The following is a 7,007-nucleotide window of genomic DNA, read 5'->3' as shown; positions in this document are numbered from 1 at the left end:
CCTCCTCAAGGACCTCAAGTAAAGAGAGGAATTCGAAAGTAATCCGAGAGTAAGTAGGAGCATGAAGGCTTAAGAATTCCTCTAACCCCAAGTTTTGAGCCAAAAATCTCACATTATCGTCAATACCTAACGAAGTAGTTGCCGACGAATCATAGAATCTAGTAGAAAAAAGTGTCCGAGTTGAAAGCTTGGAAAATCTTTCCCAATGCTCTTCCTTTATGAACTCAATTCCATAAGTCTTTGAGATGTGGGAAGGAGGAGGAACCACCTCCCTATAGGTAGAGCATCTAGCCCTCTTAGCTCGACGGAGAGGAACCATTCTACACACATAATTGAAAAATGCTCTAGTGAGTAAGGACCGTGAGCCACAAGTATGCATCATGAGCAACAACACTCCAAACCATCATCAAAAACAAAATATGCACATTAACATTCCTATATCAATAAAATCAAACTATAATTCCAACAAAGGTGGTGCCAAAATTATAGAATGGTCAAGCAAAATCATCAAACACAAGTTCATACAATCACCAAAATTTCATCATTAACACAACAAATGAAGGAGATAGTAGGCAATATGGATACAATAATGAGGCTATAACCAAATCAATCTAAACACTCATAAACAACCAAGGTAGAAAATTTATCATAAGTATCAATAGAAATGAAGAAATCATACCTTAGATTGATGAGAGTTTACAAAGAAATGGAACCCAAAGCACTAACAAACACAATTATGCCAAATTGCAAGCGACAAACCCCAATCCAAAGGGGTACCCAAAAATCCCAACTTTAGGAAAGAGAAAATCACAAGAAAAGTGTTAAAGTAGGGAATAAGAGTAATAAGCAACTAGATGAAGTGAAAAAGTGAAATTTTAGTAGTAAAATAATGAAGGAAAATGGTGATGACGCTTGAACAAAAACCAAGTGAAGATGAAATGAAAAGAAGAGAGAGAAAAAGAGAGAAGGTCGGTGCATTTAAGGAGCAACAGCAGGGGGAGCGCGCCCACGCCATAGTGCTGCGCGCCCACGCCATAGTGCTGCGCGCCTGCGCCATAGGGCCGCGCGCTCGCGCCATAGTCGTGTTCGCTCGCACCCTTCTGGGTATGCGATCTTCCGAATCCCTTCTCGTGAGCACATCGGTGAGTACAAGGGAAATGATCATGATGAAGGTTGAGGCAAGAAGTTTTTAAACCCCAAGAATGTGGTTTCAACACTAGATTTTCATGAACCCACCATTTGAACCCACCAAACTTCAATTTTTTAAGCATAATTCCAATTCATCAACTTGGGCACTCTCTCTTCAAAATAGGCACCAAAATTGTTGGAAATCCAATTAAAACCACGTAAAAACACAATTAAGAAAAGAAATCAAATAAGAATAGAAAAAATAAAAAGAAAACAAAAATCAAGGCAAATAGAGAAAAGGGTTAGAAACTCGGGTTGCATCCCGAAAAGCGCTTATTTTAAGTCATTAGCTTGACATTCTCCACCCTTCAAGGTGGATCAAAAAGAGTCATATCATGAAAAACCCCCCACAAAAACTCCATCATAGTAGCGCATGAGCCTATGACCATTGACTTTTAAAAGTTCTTGAAAAATCCAAAGGAGATATTTCAACCGCAGCATTAGGAAAAACCTCATCAACAACAAAAGGACCACTCCAACGATACATTAGCTTCCCAGGAAATAATCTCATCCTAGAATTGTAAAGGAGGACCTTGTCACTAACATTGAACTCCTTCTTCACAATAAATTTATCATGCACTTCCTTAGTGCGAGTCTTGTACATGCTTGCACAATCATAAGCATCCAATCGAAGTTCTTCCAACTCATGGAGGTCAAGCCAACGTTGCTCACTCGCACTTGCCAAATTGAAATTGATTTTCTTTATATCCCAATGAGTAAAATGCTCAAGTTCGACCGGAAGATGATTAGACTTCCCATAAACCAAGCGGTATGGAGTAGTGCCAATATTGAAAGTCGTTCTATATGCCAACAAGGCATCATCTAGCTTATCTGACCAATCCTTCCTATTACTTGCTATCGTCTTCTCAAGAATCAATTTGATTTGATGGTTAGACACTTCGACTTTCCCACTAGTTTGAGGGTGATAGGGGAGCCCAAAACGTTGATTAGCTCCATGTTTCTTCAACATCTTGCGGAAGGCGCTATGCACAACATGAGATCCATTGTCACTAATAATTGCCTTATGGATGCCAAACCGTGGGAAAATTATCTTCTTGAACATCTTCATTGCTACCTTATGGTCATTTGTAGGTGAGGCAATAGCTTCCACCCCTTTTGACACATAATTGACGGCAACAAGGATATATTGATTCCCATATGAAGTGGGAAAAGGACCCGTGAAGTCTATTCCCTATACATAAAAAAATCTCCAACTCTAGAATGGGTTGTTGGGGCATTTCATTTTTCTTTGAAATGTTTCCGGACCTTTGGCATCGGTCACAACTCTTGACAAACTCTCAAACATTCTTGAAGAGATTTGGCCACCATAATCCGCATTGGAGCACCTTCGAAGCCGTTTTTGAGACACCCATGTGACCCCCACTCGGATTCGAGTGACACATCTTCAATATACTAGGAAACTCCTCATTTGGAACACATCTCCTAAACAACCCATCAACACCCCTTTTATACAAAATTGGTTCATCCCAAACATAATGCCTAGCCTCCCTTTTAAGCTTCTTTCTTCGATTCTTGGAAAATGATGGAGGAAATTCCCCACAAGCAAGATAGTTCACCAAATCGGCAAACCATGGGAGTTCTTTCACATCTATAGCATACAAAGAATCATATAAAATTCTATCTTTAATGGGAGACCCATCATCTTGAACTCGGAAATCGTCAAGCCTAGATAGATGATCCGATACCACATTCTCCGCTCCTTTCTTATCTCTAATCTTAAGGTCAAAAGTTTGAAGCTCTAACACCCAACGAATTAGTCTTGGCTTTGATTCCTTCTTCCCAAAAAGGTATTTTAGGGCCGCATGATCGGTGAACACAATTGTTTTGGACCCTGACAAATAGCAATGAAATTTTTCAAAGGAATGAACAATAGCCAAAAACTCCTTCTCCATTGTAGTGTAATTCCGTTGAGCTCCATTTAGAGTTTTGGACATATAATAAATCACATGAAGTTTCTTATCAACTCTTTGACCTAAAACTTCTCCAATAGCCGTATCACTTGCATCACACATAAACTCAAATGGAAAATCCCATCTTGGAGCTTGAACAATTGGAGTGGAGATTAGAGCTTTCTTCAACTTATTGAATGCCTCCAAGCACTTGTCATCGAATACAAACTCGGCATCCTTTTGAAGAAGATCATTGAGGGGCTTTGCAATGAGTGAAAAATATTTAATGAATCTTCTATAGAACCCGGCATGCCCTAAAAATGATCTCATACCTTTTACATTAACCGAAGGTGGCAACTTTTCAATAACTTAAATCTTCGCCTTGTCAACCTCTATGCCCTTGTGGGAAATTTTGTGCCCAAGGACTATTCCTTCTTCAACAATGATATGGAATTTTTCCCAATTTAACACCAAGTTCACTTTTTCATATCTTGCCAAACACTTTTCAAGATTTTCGAGGCATGCTTCAAAGGAAACTCCACCTACGGAAAAATCATCCATAAATACCTCCATCTCCTCCTCCAACATATCTCCAAAGATACTCATCATACACCGTTGGAAAGTGGCAGGAGCATTGCAAAGGCCAAATATCATTCTCCTATAGGCAAAGATACCATAGGGACAAGTAAAAGTAGTTTTCTCTTGGTCATCGGGATGAATAGGAATTTGGAAAAATCCCGAGTAACCATCAAGGAAACAATAGTACTTGTGCCTCGTTAGTCTTTCAAGCATTTGATCAATGAAAGGAAGGGGGAAGTGATCTTTCTTAGTGGATGTGTTTAGACGTCTATAGTCTATACACATCCGCCAACCGGTGACCGTTCTTATTGGAATAAGCTCACCTTTTTCATTCTTGACGACGATCATGCCTCCCTTCTTTGCAACGACATTAACGGGTGAGACCCATCTAGAGCTTGAGATGGGGAATATGATTCCCGCATCTAAAAGCTTAGTATTCTCTTTCTTCACCACCACCCCCATTTGGGGATGTAATTTCCGTTGTCGTTCAATAGAAGGAAGGGCACCCTCCTCAAGGGTTATGTGGTGCGAACATAAAGCGGGACTTATACCTTTGAGGTCATCAATGGTATAACCCAAAGCACCTTGGTGCTTTATCAAAACACCGCATAACGCTTGAGCTTGGCTTTCACTCAAAGATGCACTAACAATCACGGGGTAAGTAGAATTTTGGCCAAAGAATTCATACCTTAGGTGTGATGGTAAATGTTTAAACTCTACCATAGGAACACCTTTACCTTCCTTGGTCGAAGCCGCTTGCAAAGCCTCTTGGCTTGAGATTTTCATGCAAATTTGCTCATCACTTCCCTCAACGCTTCCATCTAACAAGTTCTCATACAAATCCATGTCCTTGCTAGGAGCATCTATATCTTTTCCTTGTTCAACAAAACACACTCAAGAGGATCATTAGTTGTGAGTAAGTACTCATGCATTGAATGTACAAGATTATCTAAAATTTCAACTCTCATGCAATTCTCAAGAGATGAAGAAGGATATTTCATACTTTCATTCAAATCAAATTCAACTCCCTCATCTTTAACTTTAAGTGAAATCTTAGCACTTTTAACATCAATCAAAGCACCCAAAGTAGTAAGAAATGGTCTACCAAGAATAATAGGAATTTTAGAATCCTCATCTATGTCAAGGACCACAAAATCTACCGGAATGATGAACTTTTCCACCCTTAAGGGAACATCCTCTACCTTGCCCCGTGGGATCCTAATTGATCTATCGGCTAATTGTAAGGCAATGTTGGTAGGTAAAAGTTCTCCCTTCTCTAGTCTTTGATATACCGAGTATGGAATAATGCTAACACTAGCTCCTAAATCACACAAGGCATTATCAATTTGCATTTTATAAATAGCACAAGGGATAGAAAAGTTTCCGGGATCCTTCAACTTGGGTGGGATTTTGTTTATTATGATTGCACTACAATTCTCGGTCAAGTTAACCGAATCCTCCACATCACATGTTATTTTTCCACTCAAAATCTCCTTAAGGAAATTTGCATAACTTGGCATTTGTTCTATCACATCGGTAAAAGGAAGAGTAAGATGAAGTTGTCTAAGCATCTCTATAAATTTCCCAAATTGCTCGTATAACTTGTGCCTATTAAACTCTTGGGGGTAAGGGAGCTTAGGCTTGTAAACTTCTCTTTCTCTCTATTTCACCTTCTCAACTTGTTACTTATTTACTTCCTCAACTAAAGTGTTCTCATCTCCCTCATTCTCAATTTGGCCATTGCTAGGACTATCTTTAATATCACTCTTCTTAGAGATTTCACTCTTAAAGACCCTACCACTTCTAGTCACAATAGCATTCATAGGGCTCTTAAGATCTAAGCTTGGTGAAGTCAAAGAAGAAAGATTTGTAAATTCCTTAAACTCACTAGCGAATTGAGAAATTTAAGTCTCCAACCCCTTATGGCAAGTTAACATGTCATTGAATTTCTCATTGCTTAGGGTCATGTAGGTGTCCAACAATTTGGCTTGCTTCTCTATGATACCTTCCAAGAAACTCCTAGAGGAAAATGATTGATCATACAAATTATCACTATGCTCTTGGGTATTTGGAACAAATCCAAGTGGGGCATCTCTTTGAACATTCGATTGGAAATTTCCCCTACTTTGACTGTTCCAATTACCTCTACATTGATTTTGGCCACTATCGTGATTATGGTTACCATAACCTTGGTTATAGTCACCATATCCTTGGCCATGACTTTGACCATTATAACTATGGTTGTTATAGCTACCCTAATTCCCTTGGAGTCCATGGTTTCTATAACCGCCATTTTGGTTATAATTATCATAGTTCATTTGGTTGTGACAATTCCTACTTCCAACATTCCTTTGAGCATCAAATCTAGGTCCAACATTGTTATTAGCAACTAAGTTCACATGTTCATTCTAACTCCCAACATATTCATTACAAGGAACATTAGGGCAAATAGAAGCATCATGGTTATTCATTCCACACAAATCACAAAACCAACATTCTCTAATCATGCAACAAGAAGAAGAAAGAGAGTTAGAGGAAGAAGTACCTCTCCCCTTAATTTGGGAGGGAATAATTGGTGCTTGTGAGGTCGTGCTCTCGGGTTTATACTTGATAGAAACTACCTCATTTCCTAAAATAGAAATTTGAGTCGACAAATTGTTGATAGCATTGAGTTGTTCCATTGAGCATCCCATTATACTACTCTTGTTTATAGACTCCTTTTCACCATCTTTCCATTCCATGTAGTTTCTAACTACATCCTCAATGATACCTACAACCTCTTCCTCGGTCTTATTCATGATTGGGCTTCCGGTTCCGGCATCTAGACTTGCTCTCCCTTGAGGACTCAAACCGCCATAAAAAATTTGAATGATTAGGTAAGTGGGGATCCCATGGTGAGGACAGTCACGTTGATACTCTTTGTATCTCTCCCATGCATCACAAAGGATTTCACTAGACTTTTGCTTAAAACCTTGAATCAAAGCTCTTCCCTCCACCGTTTTCTTTGAGGGAAGAAACGGGAAAGGAATTCCTTGGTGACTTCATCCCAAGTTCTCAAAGAATTAGGCTTCACTTCCTTATCTAACCACTCTTGAGGTCTTCCAATTAGAGAAAAAGGAAATAGCTTAAGCCTTATGAATTCTTGAGCTACCCCACTCACCTTAATTGTGTTGCAATACTTCTCGAATTCCTTAAGATGATTTAGGGGGCTCTTATTCACTCCTCCACTATATTACCGCCTTTCAATCAAAGTTATCATTGTCGGCTTGATTTCAAAGTCACTATCCCGCGATCAATAATGGAGCAATCCCTCTCTCATACTTGTATGCA

At 39.2% G+C, this 7,007-nt stretch overlaps 1 non-coding gene across 1 annotated transcript; it reads left to right on the top strand.

The window, feature by feature from the left end:
* Positions 1–6,563: 6,563 nt before the first annotated feature.
* Positions 6,564–6,669, top strand: LOC145625840 (small nucleolar RNA R71). The gene has a single exon (XR_014110740.1). It is a non-coding gene; the product is annotated as a small nucleolar RNA R71 (small nucleolar RNA).
* The last annotated feature ends 338 nt before the right edge of the window (positions 6,670–7,007 follow it).

Source organism: Chenopodium album, chromosome 3 (assembly GCF_948465745.1).
Source record: "Chenopodium album chromosome 3, dcCheAlbu1.1, whole genome shotgun sequence".
NCBI lineage: Eukaryota > Viridiplantae > Streptophyta > Magnoliopsida > Caryophyllales > Amaranthaceae > Chenopodium > Chenopodium album.
This window is presented reverse-complemented; position numbering and strand designations above follow the sequence as displayed.